Source organism: Papio anubis, chromosome 14, assembly GCF_008728515.1.
Source record: "Papio anubis isolate 15944 chromosome 14, Panubis1.0, whole genome shotgun sequence".
Taxonomy (NCBI): domain Eukaryota; kingdom Metazoa; phylum Chordata; class Mammalia; order Primates; family Cercopithecidae; genus Papio; species Papio anubis.
This window is the reverse complement of record NC_044989.1, coordinates 14169003-14184036: the sequence shown is the minus strand read 5'-3', so window position 1 is coordinate 14184036 and position 15034 is coordinate 14169003. Positions and strand designations below refer to the sequence as shown.

Below are 15034 nucleotides of genomic sequence, written 5' to 3'. Positions count from 1 at the left end.
ACAGCAGTGGAAATAAAGGAGCGAATTAAAGAATATTTAGGAGGCACAGCTGATAGAGAATTGTAACTGGCTGTGGGTGTAAAGAAGATGGAGCTTTTTGGGTTGGATGCTTCAGAACAAAATGATGTTACACAAAATAAAGCAGGGGATTAATATAACTATTTTTTTTTTTTAATTTGACTGCTTGTTACTTATTTTATCAGCCTTCTCGAAGGAAGTTTCTGCATCTGTTTTCCCTTCTTGCCTCCCTGAACCTAGAGAATGAAAACAATGGCAACAACATTTTTCTGTGGAGCTGTCTTATAGGATAGGATTCCAAAGCAGCACAAGTCACTCCCCCTTATTCCCCTTTCTGGAGCAAACGTGGGCAGGTGGGGAGGGAAGCCTGCATTCTGATTTAGCTCCCACCTTGGCAGACAATAACTTACCTCTTGCCACCAGAAGACAAGTCACAGCTGCTATTGTCTTGATAATTATGTTTATTCAAGCAGTGGAGTGGGAGTCCCGTGGTCAAGGGAGTGTGACTTGCCAGGTGCTCCCTGTCTAGGGCCTCTTTCCCCGTGAGGTGGATGGAGTTGTTCTCAGGAGCCCTTACAACCAGTTATAAATCACTTTCAGTGAGCTAAGGTCAAAGGCATGGGGAGAATAGAAAGTGACAACACTAAGGATTTATATGACCCCTTCCCTACAAGGAGACCAAGCACTTCAAATATATGATCTCATTTGCCCTATCCCTGGAAAATGGAGGGCTTGAGGGAGGCAGTGGTTAGAGGCAGGTATGAAGGCTCTGGTAAACAACCTTGAATGGCCAATATGACAATATGGTTTTCTTTCTCTCTCATTTTTCTTTAGCACCTTTTTCCTCCTGTTTTTAGACAAATGAAGCAGACTAATTTTTCCAGGATGGTTTTCCACATTTTTACTTCCCTGCCTTAGTTTGATGGACTTCAGCAAGGTTGTGAGAATGAGCCTACATTTATTGGGGTTCTTTGGCTTTGATCCCTCAAGGAAGTGACATGCTGATACCAAAATACACATTAATAATCAGGATCAATAAATAAGTCAACTCTGATATGGAGAAATCTGTAAGGTCATTTATTAAAAACATTATTAAAGATAAATAATTATGACTGGAATAAGTGCCTAAGATTTGTTTCCAAGCATTTGCATCTACCACTTGCTACGTGAAACTCTTCCATGAATGAGGAATCTGTTCTGTGCTTCTTCAAAGACACAGGGAGGTTTTAAGTGAATCCTGGAAGGTATCTCCTATCTGACTAGTCCAAGGCCACACAGCATCCTTCTGGGAACTCTGACCTTATCACAGAGTCTCGGAAATTCCTATTCAGGTCTCTGCCTTATTTGAACATTGTATCTCTTGCTATTTGCCATACAAAGTAAAGTAACTTGAAAATGGTAGAAATAAACACCACAAAGGCAAAGTAGAATGGTAAAAGGATTAGAGGAATGACACAGGAAAAGCGATTACAGGAATTTAATCTGTTACATGAAGCTTTGGGCAAAGAGGATAAAGGGAGGGTGACTGCTTACAAATTGCACAGGCTGTAAAGGGAGGATTTGGGGAGCCCAGACTTGCCAATGGGTAAGTGAGTCTAGTCAGGAGGTAGGATTTCAGAAAAATCACTCAGAAGAGCAGGCTGAAGATAAGGGAAGCATCATTGAGCGGCAATAACCAAGAGTAATGGCGGAGATCTTTAGGGTGTGGGCAAGTGACCCTAAAGACTTGCAATGTTAGTTTAGCCACCTGTTTGCAATTTTCAAATAAAAAACACTTGGAACAAAGATCAGCTGCATGGAATAAACTGCCCTAGGGGAGATTATAAATGATCAAAGGTGCCTTGGGAAGTAGGAGAACACAGTTTTCCTTGCAGCTTTTAGCAACTTGCTGATGGAGGTCAGAGTGAAGGTACTGTGGTCAGAGTGAAGACCTTCGCAGGTAGGTCCTTCCATATTCCCAGAACTACATTAATAGAGCTCCCTGGTCTCTGAACGGTGGGGAGCTATTTTGTAAGCCAATCAGGAATAATTCCACATTCAAGTAAGTGTATACCATCAAACAGTTCCTGGGAATCCTAGCAGTTTCAGAGACAGTCTTGACATAATAGGCTGATGCATTTTAGTTACTAAACCTAATCTATTCTAAATTTTCATTACATTATTAAGTCACAATACCAAATGTGGCAATAATACACCTAGCTATGGATGCTTACGTGACTAAGAAACTTCCTCCTCAGCAGATCTAAAGCAGGGGTCTGACATGAACCCAATTCTGCTCTTTATTTAAGAGTAAACTAATAGTTGTAAAAAGTCGTTAGAAAGGAACCTGAAACATCATCTGGGCCAGGCTTATGAGGATACGTATGAGGATATGCATGAGGCCCAGAGGGACTCTTTCCTTACACCAGGACACACAGTAGAGAGAGGCAAAACTGCGTTTGGGTCGGGTAGTACTCAGCTCATCAAATCACAGGGCTTTTTTCTTCTTCTTTCTTTTTTCTCAAGCATGATCCTTCCTTGTTTGGCAGAGTCAGGGGAATTAATAACTAAAAATATGCTATTTTAGTTACAACAGTTTACTTTTGGTTTGGGGAATGATTACTTTTTTAGTATTTATTAGTGCTTAGTGAAAATTGTAACTTTCAGTTTGAAATGAAAACTGCCCAGTTAGGCCAGGTGTGGTGGCTCACACCTGTAATCCCAGCACTTTGGGAGGCTGAGGTGGGCAGATTGCTTGAGCTCAGGAGTTTGAGACCAGCCTGGGAAACATGGAAAAACCTCTTCTCTACAGAAAATGCAAAAAATTAGCCAGGTATGGTACAGTGTACCTGTAGTGCTAGCTACCTGGGAAGCTGAAGTGGGAGGATCACCTGGTCCTGGTGGTCGAGGCTGCAGTGAGCTGTGATGGTGCCACTGCAGTCCAGCCTGGGTGACAGAGTGAGACTGTCTCAAAAACAAAACAAAAACAACAAAATAAACCTGCCCAATCATATCTACTGCACGATCAATGTAATTGTTCTGTAGTGTTATGATTACTGTAGCAATCTGTAGCTCTACTTTGTAACTGGATGCAAAAGATAGAGCATAAATACCTCTTCCCTGAAGAGAGTTGCATTGATTTGAGAGCTCTATTGAATAGTAGTCCTTTTATAAACAGCAATGAGGATCAAACTGAACTGTGTACAAAAGTAAATGTAACATGACCCAATTGTTTGAAATGACATAAAACCTTGATTTTTAAAAATGCACCTATGATTTAAAAACAATGGGTCTAAAACAAATCTGGTGGACAAATTACCTCTGAAACATAATGAAGTTTAAACTAGTAGCAACCTTTAAAGAAATGAATTAAACTCTAACTTGGTGTAGTATAATTTCAGCAGAAATCCAGCTATAAATATCAAAATGTTTTCTAAAACAACCAATTTGATAATGGGAAGTAAGAGGATTTTAGAACCTGGTTTTATAAAAAGAAATTATAAGAAGCAAAACAATTACCGAATACATTTGTAGGCTGCAGTAATCACGGTTGGATTTTGGGTGGACGAATCACCTCTGAAATATAAAAGAGTTGCAGATATATTAAAAATTTAAAAAGCAGAACAGTTTGAAGATAATGCATTCCTCAATGAGTCACATGTAAAAAGCACCAACAGAGAGGTGCATGCTTGCAAATTTTCAATATGCAGTGTTTAAGCTCATGACATTTATTTTTAGGGATGTTCCAAACAGAGCAGGGGTTGGCCTTGTTCTTCTCTGATTTTGTAAGAGACATTTCTTACTGGTGAACTCATTTTAGGCAATAGAGAGTTGATGACCCTATTGTCTCTCTTTTTCAGTCTTTCCGTGATTCTTTTAACTAAATGCTCTAAGGTCAACTAAAACATAGTGTAGACGGAAATCAGGCTTTGAAATAAATTCTACTCAGTATATTACACACCACAAACACTTGATATCCCTTCAATGCAAAAGAGTACCTCTAATTTATACCGTTAAATCCTCCAAATTAGGATTTTAGCGAAACCTTTAGTTGGGTTTAATTGGTGAGTCTTTTTCTGTTCTGGTTTTGATTTTCTTCTGTTGTCATTTGGACCTTGTGGTTGGCTATTTCTGTGTCCTAATAAGCCTCCTTTGTACTGCTCATGATATTAATATACACTGTAAAATATTTTGTCTCTTCAACTGCACAGTTTCAAGCTTTAGAGTTTTCCTTAACTCTAATGAGTTTGCCGCTCATGTTTATTGCTCAGGTGGGTTGATTTTATCACCCTTCTTCACATTGATACAAATACAGGAAATGGCTGGAGGTCTCTCTCTCTCTTCCTATGTGGATGTGCGGTGGTTGCTGCAAAGGGCCCACCTTCCAGTGCTGTTTTGTTGGGAAGAACTTTATGAAGCTTCTTGACTTTAGGTAGGAGGAAAAACTTCAAGAGTGAATGTAGCCTACAAGACTATGCTTGCTTACTTTATCCCACAAAAATAATAATATCCAATATATTCCAGGTGCTCATCCACATTTAGTATATAAAACGAGTCCTGAAGGTAGCAGAAACTCAATGAATATTTGCTGAAATAGTGATGACTGTGTAAATGAGTAGTTATTAGCCTTCTTTTCAACATGAGAAAAGAGACTAGGAGACGTTAGATAAATACCTAAGTTTATAACCATAGAAAATCGTAGTGACGTTATAACATTTTCTTTGATTTTTATCAGCTGGAGTGAAAAAGTGCCCAATTATCTCATCATTGAAACTTTGCTGTTAAAAATATTTCTAACTATTTAATTGTGGCTACATTATTTAGATTTTCTCACTATTAGTTTTCCTTTTGTTCAACAGACACTAGCCATTTACCAAGATTATGAGTGGCAACACATTGCCATTTGAACCCTTTGAACGCTTAGCTCAAATATTGTCATAAATATTGGGAAACCATTTATACCTACATTCTACTTAGCTGGAACTCATGAGATTATCCAAAACTTGGGAACTTTATTCCTAAATATACTAAGAAAGATTTAATTTCTTCATTAAATTAACAGCACAATACATAGGAGAGTGCTTAGAGAGTTAGTAGGAGCTGTTTCTAAGCTTCTGAAGTTAAAAAAAAGTGATAATTATAAGAGAATCTTATTTAATTATTAAAGAATTCCAGGAATACTCTGGTAGATAGGTATCAGATTTTAATTTTATGCACATATATACATATATATGAATATTTCTTCGTTTTTTTTTCATTTCCAGTAAAAGAGAAAAACGAAAGGATGAAATTTGAATACAAAACTAACCAATCTGTTCTGAACATATAATTATGTTGGTTTTTCACTTCCAGAAATATTTCCTTAGTATGAATGAGTTGCAAACGGACAAGTGTAAGTTCTTAACAAGTCAAAAGTATTTTCATAGCACAACAGGGAGTGTTTCCTTCCTCAGTGGCTCTCGCGATGGAAGGAAGCTCTCACAACCCAGTCTCCTCACCGACTCCTTTATTCCCTAGAGAAAGCTGTTTCCCAGTGAGCGTGAACTCGCTGTTGCCTGCAGCTGTGAATGCAGCTTCTTATTAGCTAATCAATAATGAGAATTGATTGGCAAAGAAGTGTTCTCCATACCCAGGGGGAGTAAATGAGATTCTATGGATTTCCTTCATTCCTCATTATGTTTGTAAAGTAATTTGTCTTTGACTCCTGCCTACATATGCAGCTTTGTTCATTTTGCATTTCTGTCTCCTAAAGGCCTTGCAAGGACAGAAGCTTCGGTTCTCTCCCCATGGCATGTACCAAGTTATTCCAATGCGAGCCTGGTGTTCCTGCAATAATTCTGATTTCTAGCTTTTAAGTTTCTCTTGCTTTTTGTCTCCTGTTTCTCAGAAGCTTTATTGTAGAAGTTGCCCCCTCAACGAAGCCTTAAATAGTGGGCAGGAAATAACCAGGGGAAAGGCTAGAGAAAGGGGACAGGGCTGCATTACAACTTTTATGAGCCCTAGACACTTTTGTGGTTGTGGGCCTCTTCCTCCATAAATATATTCCTATCTCCATACAGCAAACCAATCTTTCAGTTTCTCTCATATATATAACATAACATGTATATTACCTGTATCAGATATCATATCTGATATCTTTGCTTTGGTAACTTTGCAGTGTGTGCGCCCTCTGGCTTCAACATCAGCAGGCTCAGACTCACAGGATGAGGATCCGAACCTCCAGCATAGGATGGAGAAGGCCTGACTTCATCTGTTTCTGTCTTTACCCCTCCCAGAACTCCAGGTTTCAGTTTACTCCATCTTCTCTGGTGTCCCTCCAGATTTTTAGGGCACTCAGGGCCTGAGGGAGTGTCTGCGTTCTGTGTGTACATCCTGGCCACACAAGGCCTCTATCACCTCTCAGCTCCCCGCAGAGAGCAGCTGAACAGCTTCTAAAACCTTAGCTTAGACTTCCCTGTGTTGTAGGAAACAGTGCCCGTTTTTCAAACCTCCCCACGGGCTAACTCTCTTTCCCTCAGTCGGGGAACAAGTATATTTATGGCGTTTTAATGCATTTTTATTTGTCAGGAAATAATACCTCTGCTTCATTTAAACAACAAAGGAACTTGAAAACTCTGTCGGTTTGGTCGCAATATTTGAAAGGTACATTAGAAACAGTTTTAGCTCTGGGTAGCAACACGTGTTTTGACAGCTCAGAACTGAGTCAAACCTGCGAATGGGATCTTACTGAATCTCTGGTTTTAAAAATGATTTCCTTTCAGTGGCAAAATGTGGAAATATTTCGTCTTTGCTCACCTTTGCTCTTAGAAAATGAAAAACTGCAACTTTAATAAATAAGTAACCCACGTTTTATTCAGAAATTTTGTCACATTCCAAATGGTTGCATTAAATAAGTCTAGTGATACCTTTGAGGATAACTACTGAATTTTAATTCATTGTAAGGTAAAAAATAGATTTTGTTGACTGTTAATCTCAGGGAAAGGTGTGCTAGTGGCAAAAACACGAGACTTGGAGTTGAGACAAGGATTTCTGTCCTGGCTCTGCCAATTACTAACCCTGTCTGTCTGGGAAAACTCGTTTATCCTCACTGGGTCTTAGTGATCTGGGAACATCAATGTCTGCTTCCAAGACTTGTGAAGACTTAGTGACATGTGGATTTTATAAACATTAAAATATTATGTTAATGTTAGTTATTGTTTACTTCTGCCCTTTCAAAAGCAGGAACAATTTGTGGTTTAAAAATCTGTAAATTGAGTTTGATATTTCTCTAATCCTCTGTGAATTTAGTCGAAAGTTATGAGAAATTAAAACATGCAATTGTACCTCCATTTATTAATTATTGAATCAGATAATTTAATGTTTTATGTCAATCTATAGGATTATAAACATTCATATTTGGGGATTATTAATTCAAGGAGCATTAGAGCTACAGTACTTTTGCAGATGACCAAAGTTCTCCTTTAGGTGTGTGTGATTTGAGGCTCAGAGAGGGTGAGTCACTTGTCTCAAATCACCAGCTTTCTGTGGGCTGACTAGGGCACCAGTACTATGGCCCTGTTCTTCTGCCTCACAATTCACAGGCCCCATGTCCGCCATGGTTTTGGAAAGTGGGAGGGGGACAGCTAAGTTGGGTGGGTGCTGAGGATTGTGCTTCCTTAGCAGTGAATGGGAAGACTTGTACCTCTCTGTCCAAGCACTTATCACCATTCTTGCCTGTGTTTCAGGCAAAAAAAGGTTTCTATGGGATGGAGATTTGTGCTGTAGAAAGAACATCCCTGCCCCCGAGTAGCTGTCCGTGTTAAGGTAAGCCCTTTAAACCATGTACACGTGCTTAAACTCAGGATCTCATCTGTCATTTTCTCTAAGGCTGAAATGCAATAATTCGTATAAAACAGCATAATGTCTCATAATGGCAGATTCTATTACTTGTTTTTTGGTTGAAGGTTTTCAAGTTTCTCTAAGTCTTCTCTAAAGGAATTACTCATAAAATAAGGGAGGTTTTGTTTTCCATCTTTGTTTGTGTACCTGAAAGTAAAAATATTAAATATCCTCAGTGGCAGTGAAGGAAAAGACCTCAGGAGTGAGCTTCTTACATTCTTTATCTCTGCCTCACAAAGGTCAGCGGGACACGGAGGTGGGTCCCTGACAATCAGGAAGAGCCTCTGACTTTCTGTTCCTGATTGAGAAAGATTTTCTATTGGCCTGTGGGACATTTTAGCAGCAGGTGAGTTCCTGAAGTGCTGCTGACAGTCCTTTGATAACAGGGACAAGGTTATAATTGTACTGAAAAGATTCCTGGAAGAGAATCTCCGAAAGGTGTCCCAAAACATCTTGTTCTTATGGCTAATGGGCTCTATTCAGAGTTTTTCCAAGTGACTGATGGCCTTCACTTGCATCGCCTCTCTCCATTCTGATACTGACAGAAGAAAAGGAAACATCTTAGAGCCAGACACAGCCACTAATGCGATGTGATTCATTCTTACACTTAGAAAGGGGAGAGCTGCTGCAAAAGACATTGCCGGCACTTGGAGGCATAGGATCTGGGTTTGACTCAGCTCTGAGTCTTCTCAGCTGTGAGACCTTGGTCTGGGCCTGTTATTGAATGAATGTCTTTGAGCTTTAGTTTCTTCGCTTATCAGCTGGGGATAATTACATAATTTGGAGTAATAGGCAGGACATGGGCCTTAGAGTCAAGTAGAACTCAGTTCACATCCTGCCTACAACCTGCAGGGCTGGAGTTTTGGAGAAGGTTAGTCAAACTGAATGAGTAGACCGAGTTTGGTGGCTCACATCTGTACTCCCAGCACTTCGAGAGGCTGAGGTGGGAGGACTGCTTGAGCCCAGGAGTTTGAGATCAGCCTGAGCAACATAGTGATACTCTGTCTCTACAAAAAATTTAAAAACAAGAAAAAAAACCTTAGCTTGTTATGGTAGCACATGCCTATAGTCCCAGCTACATTGGAGGCTGAGGTGGGAAGATCACTTGAGCCCAGGAGTTTGAAGCCTCACTGAGCTAGAGTTATGCTACTCCACTCCAGGCTGGGCAACAGAGTGAGACCCTGTCTTAGAACAAAAACAAAAAACCTGAATGAGTCACTGTTACCCATAAAGTCACCTCATGGTATTAATGTTGGGGCAGGCTAAATGAGTTCTTCTAACTTAAATGCCCAGCCCTAAAGAGATGCATTGATTGCTATTAGTTTTCTTTCTATTGTACAGAGATATGACAGATGGATAAAAATGAGTGGGGATTAGAATATAGCACAAAACAGTAAGTAAAGAGTAACATTTTGATTAAGAACTATCTTTTCAGAAGACAGGGAAAGCAAAATATTCTCTCTTTAGTGTAGGCAGATCTTTTACCAAGGGCTGCTTAGGAGGTGACCGACTCCTTATTTATTTTTTATTTTTTTTCTTTAACGACAGAAATACTATAATTGAAAGTGGAATTCAACAAGCAGACATATCATTATTACAGTGGCGAGACTGTGTAGGGTAAATTTCCATAAAGATACTGTGTGACCATTGGGATCTATCACATTGCAGACTGGCTGGAGTCTAGTTTATTCCATGCTTGACATTGAAAGAATACTTTAGCCCTCTGGGTTAAGTATAACATTGTGGTACTTGAATAATTAAAGGAATAGGGGACAAGTATTAATATCTAGGGAGAATTATTCAACTTCCTGCTAATGAGATGAGGTTCCAGCAATGAGTGGGGGGAAGAAAGTGTAATTTGATTTGCATCCTCAGTTTGGAAAGACATTTATCTTGATTACATTTAGACAGTTGGCTTCCTCTTGTATTTTCATTTTCAATGACCTGTCCTATTCCTACTGTACATTTTACTGTCAATCCCAACTTTGAAAATTACATGTGGCCTTGCGTATGGGCAGGGTACTTCATGCTGTGGTAGGGGGTCTGCACATGTGTAGTGTACTTGCAGAGCACAGTGGGGAGAGAGGGTGAGGGAGACAGGTGTTCACTTTGAAGACTGTGCATATGAGTTGCTGTCATTAGGAAGAGGGACAGTAAAGACAGGACCAAACTTATTTCTAGTGACCTTGATCTGACCTTGGATTGGGTGTTCGCAGCAAAAATTACTAAGGGACATATTGACTCTAGAAACAAATTTCAAAAATATTTCCCTTTCACTGTAGTGAGACTGATTTTCCTCTTATTCTCCTTTCTTCTGTGTAACTGTTGATGCTACATTTGTACTTTTGCAATTGCATAAACCTTTTCAAAGTAATCTGAAATTAGAGAATACTCACTTTACTTCTTATAACTTATATTTCATTAATTCAATTGTGAGTTGTTTGATAAATATTTGAACTTGTGAATAGAGAAAAAGGTTTCACATGTTGAAGAAGTACTCTCATTGTGAATGGAGAAAAAGTTCCACATTAGCAATAATGGATTTCCTACCAATTGGAGGGTAATTATTTGCTTGGTTTGGCAAGGAATAGAGTTTCAAAGGTTTAAAGCAAATGTTTAAAGTAGTGGAGCTTTGTTTGCCAAGCACCTACTCCCCCCACCAATAAAAAAGAGAAATGCAAGTCAGGAATGGACATGAAGTGAAAATTTTCTACCAAAAATTCCTTTGGAAATTTGAGATTTGGTTCATGCTGGTCTCATTATATGCCTATTTTGAATTTTATTTGTTCAACAATATTGTTGACATATAGGCTTTCCTGATAATATAAGAAATAGATGTTTATTATAATTCTAAATTCTTTTTTTTTTTTTGCCCTCATTTTGTTTTATTTCTTCTGCTTGTTTTCCAGCTTATTTTCCTCCTCTTTTCCTTGATTCTTTAGGTTAGAGCTTATATTATTAACTTGAGATTTCCTTTATTTTCTAATGTGGGCCATAAACTTCTCTCTCAGCATTACGTTAGTTATATCCCAGAAATTTTGATGTGTTCTGTTTTTATTTTTATTCATTTCAATTTTAAAAAAATTTTCCCTTGGGAATTGCTCTGTGACCCCTGGATTATTTAGAAATGTGTTCTTTAGTTTTTATATGTTTGGAGGTTTTCCTGTTACTGATTTCTACTTGGGTTCCATTGTCATTAGGGAATATGGTTCATATGATTTCAGTTCTTTTTAAATGCATCGAGGTTGTTATATCACACAATGTGATTTGTCTTGGTCTACATTTTGTGAATACTTGAAAAGAATGTGTATTCTGCTTTTCTTGGATGGAATGTTCTATAAATGTCAGATCTTATTGGTTGATGATACTGCTGAGTTCTTCTATATTCTTGCTTATTTTCTGCCTAGTTGTGTCAATCACTGAGAGAAAGTTGTTGAAGTTTCCAACTGTAATGCAGATTTTACTGCTATTTGTCCTCTCAGTTTTATCAGATTTTGCTGCTCATGTGTTGCAGTTTCATTATTTGGTCCATGCACATTCAGGATTGCTACACCTTCTTGGTAGATTGACTCTTTTATCACTTGAAAATGTCCCTGTCTGTCTCTGGTAATTTTATTTGCTCTAAAGCTTACTTTATCTGATATTAATATAGCCACTCTTGCTTTATATTCATTAATGTTTCCATAATATAGTTTTTCCATCATCCTAGTTTCCACATGCTGTATGATTATATATGAAGTGAATTTATTGTAGACAGCATGTAATTATCTTTTATTTTAAAATTCACTCTGCCAATCTTATTTTAATTGGTGAATTGGATTATTTACCTTTGATATAATTATTGATTTGAATTGCTTTTTTTGTTTTTCTTTTTAAGACAGAATCTTATTTCATCACCCAGGCTGGAGTGCAGTGGCGTAAGCTCAGCTCACTGCAACCTCCACCTCCTGGGTTGAAGTGATTCTTGTGCCTCAGTCTCCTGAGTGGCTGGGATTATAGGCATGCGCCACCATGTCTGGCTAATTTTTGTATTTTTAGTAGAGGCGGGGTCTTGCCATGTTGGCCAGGTTGGTCTCAAACTCCTGGCCTCAAGTGACCTGGCTGCTGCGGCCTCCCAAAGTGCTAAGATTACAGGCACGAGCCACCATATCTGGCCTGTTAGGGTATACTTTTAAAATATATACATTAATCTTTATTCTCTCTGTTTTTTATTCTTCTATTTTGTTTTATTTTTCTGGCTTTCTTGTGGGATACTTGCTGTTTAATAGAATTCCATTTTTAATTAACTGTGGTGTTTTGGAGTGTATCTATTTTTATGACTGTTTTAGTGGTTATGTGAGGTATTGCATTATACACATAACTTATTACTATCTACTGGTGTTGGCATTTTACCAGTTCATGTGAGGTGTAGAAGCCTTACCTGCTTTTACAGCTCCTATTTTACAATGGAAGTCTATTTCCTGCATATACATTGAGAACCAAACCAACTCGTGTTATGTTTTTGCTTTAACCATCAAATATAATTTAGAAATTCAAGAGGACAAAGGAAATTCATTGTTTTTATCTGTGTGTGTGTGTGTGTGTTTTCTCCTTCCATTGTTCTTTTTTCCTTCTTACTATTTTAGGAATCCTTTTATTGTTTTTGTTTCTAAAACAAAATAATAGTTGAGATAACTTTTAGCTATCTTTTTATGGAAAGATTTTGGCAACAAAATTTATTAGTTTTTTCTTCATCTGAAAACATCTTTATTTCCCTTTTATTCCTGAAGAATATTTTGCTGGATGTAAAATTCTGGGTTGAGAAGTCCAGCCTCTGCCCCCTGCCAAAAAAAGGTATCATTTATTTCTGGCCTCCACAGTTTCTTATGAGAAATCAGCTGATATTCAACTTGTTTTTTCTTTACAGGTAAAGTATCATTTCTCCCCTTCTTCTTTCAAGATATTTTGTTAGTTTACTTTCAGAAGTTTAACTATAATGTGTGTGGCAAACAGAATAGTTTCCTTTCAAAGGTATCTACCTCCTAATCCCTGGAACTTGTGACTATGCTACCTTACAAAGGGGCTTTATAAATGTGATTAAGCATCTTGAGAAGGGAAGATTATTAAGGCTTATCTGGATGGGCCTAATGTAATTTCTAGGGTCTTTTTAAGAGGAGTGTCAGAGACGGGGTGGAAGATGTGGTGATGAGAACACAGTTGAGATAGATTGGGAGAAGGGGAGTAGGAGGGAAGGGAAAGGGAAAGAGAAGAGAAGGAGGAGAAAGGGAGAGAGAGGAAAGAGAGAGACAAGAGAAAGATAGGAAAAGAGAAAGGAGAAGGATTCTACTTGTATGTTCTGTATTTGTCCCAAAGTAGTTTTGTCCTGGACTACTATTTTTTTTTAATAGAAAAAGTTCTACCTGAAGTTATTTGTCCTAAAATGGATGGAGAGGATTACTCCTTAATTCCGCTTCCATGAGTGGTACATAATCTGAAGAATTCTTTTAGAACTTGGACCTGAAGTATGCATATCCATGTGCTGAATTTAAATAGCTCTGTGCTAGATGATGGTAGAGTGAGGAGGGCAGTGAAAAGTCGGCCTGAGAGAAGTTTCCTTCTAGGATCAGGAAATTTTATCCTCCTGAGGAGGGTGTGTTAATAATCCCCTGAGATTTTAGATATTCCCTGGCTTTGCGTCAAACATGCCATCCTTCAGAGAAGCTGAGTCTGCATGCAGTCTGGTGACACTTTTTCGCAATTTTAATTGTTTTTTGAGCATTGGCAATTGCTTATTTCTGGTGAATTGACTTTTCTCTGAAGCCCTAAGCCTACTGCCAGATTATTGGTCTGTAGGTTCATGAATGTTGGTCTTTTTATTACACCTGTGAACCGGGCTTTTTCTTGTTGGAAGGCAGTCTAGGAAATAGAGATGTTCATTAAAACTGATGACTCTCACTATCAGCTTTGCCTCTGCTATCATACTTTTATGAGGTGGAAAAATGGTCCATGTGTAGGGAAGGGCACACTTCCCCTATAGCCCATATTGTCCTTTCCCTCAAGTTGTTTTTTTTTCAGTAGGACTCATCAGAAGTCCTTGTTTGCTTCCTGAAGGCTTCCGAAGATCCAAGAAAACATAGAATCTCATCAGACTCACCTTGTCTACTAATCTGGGGTCTATGTCTCCTACGTCAGCTACCATCACCCTGGCTCTCTTCCCCTATTGCTCTGTACACTTCCCTTCATCAGATACAATTTCCCACTCTTTTCTCTCAAAGTATTTCACTAGCTCTTCAAAATTTCTGGACTATCTGTCAATTTTCTTATGCTCTAAACTTTAAAAAAAATTCTTTCACTACTTCATCTTAAGTAAAATAAGGCTGCCCCACAAGGACTCTACACTTCTTGCTGTTCTTTCAAAATTAAGCCATTTAAGTTTTGTTTGTTGGTTTGTTTCTGCTTCTTTTTACCCTCTCTCATCTTATGATCAGGAATTTGTCTAGGTGTCCATTTATTCTTCATTGCTACTTTCAGATATGTATACCCTTGCTTCTCTTGGAGGGTGTTGGACAGTTCTCCTGCTTTCTTTGAGCTCATATCTTCTGGCTAGACCTCTTTCCCCCTCCTGGTTACTATCTTCTGTAAATAATATGTTCTTCTCCTCCTCCTCCTCTTTATCCTCCCCTTCCCCCTCCTGCTTCTGCTCCTCCTCCTTCTGCTTCTGCTGCTTCTTCTTTCTCTCTCCTTCTTCCTCTTCCTCTCTTCTTCCTCTTCAATGTTTTTCTTCTCCTCCTCTTCCTTCTCCTCTTTCTCCCACTTTTCCTCTTCTTCTTTTCTTCCTTCTCCTTCTTTATTTGAATGTGTTGCACTATACTCTTTCTTGTTACTTCACTTGCCATTGTCAGAGACTTCATCTACATGGATAAAACATTCAGTAGCCTCTCAGTTCTTCATTTCTTGAAATCATCATTGTTATTTGCAACTTGGCAACAGGTGAAACTCTAAGCTGTGATGGTCAGCTAACACTGGATCATCTCTAAGCCAACAGCACTAAACATACTAATTTCTTTTCACAACCTCCATTAGTTTTGGTCTGAAGAACCCTCATTTTTCCCTCCCCTGCATATTTTAAAACCACATCAAAGATTTTAATCCAAGGATCTCATTACTTTCTTGTGTTCAA

General features: G+C 38.5%; 1 long non-coding RNA gene across 4 annotated transcripts in view; it reads left to right on the top strand.

Moving 5' to 3' along the window:
• LOC103876737 overlaps nucleotides 1-15034 on the top strand; it is a 633632-nt gene that overhangs the window by 57489 nt on the left and 561109 nt on the right. For 3 of the 4 annotated variants that reach the window (XR_004178378.1, XR_002516525.2, XR_002516523.2), the window contains exon 4: nucleotides 7722-7800. This is a non-coding gene — a long non-coding RNA (uncharacterized LOC103876737). Of the gene's footprint in view, nucleotides 1-7721; nucleotides 7801-8114; nucleotides 8862-15034 lie in introns of those variants that run through there. The other variant, XR_002516522.2, reaches the window with a different exon arrangement.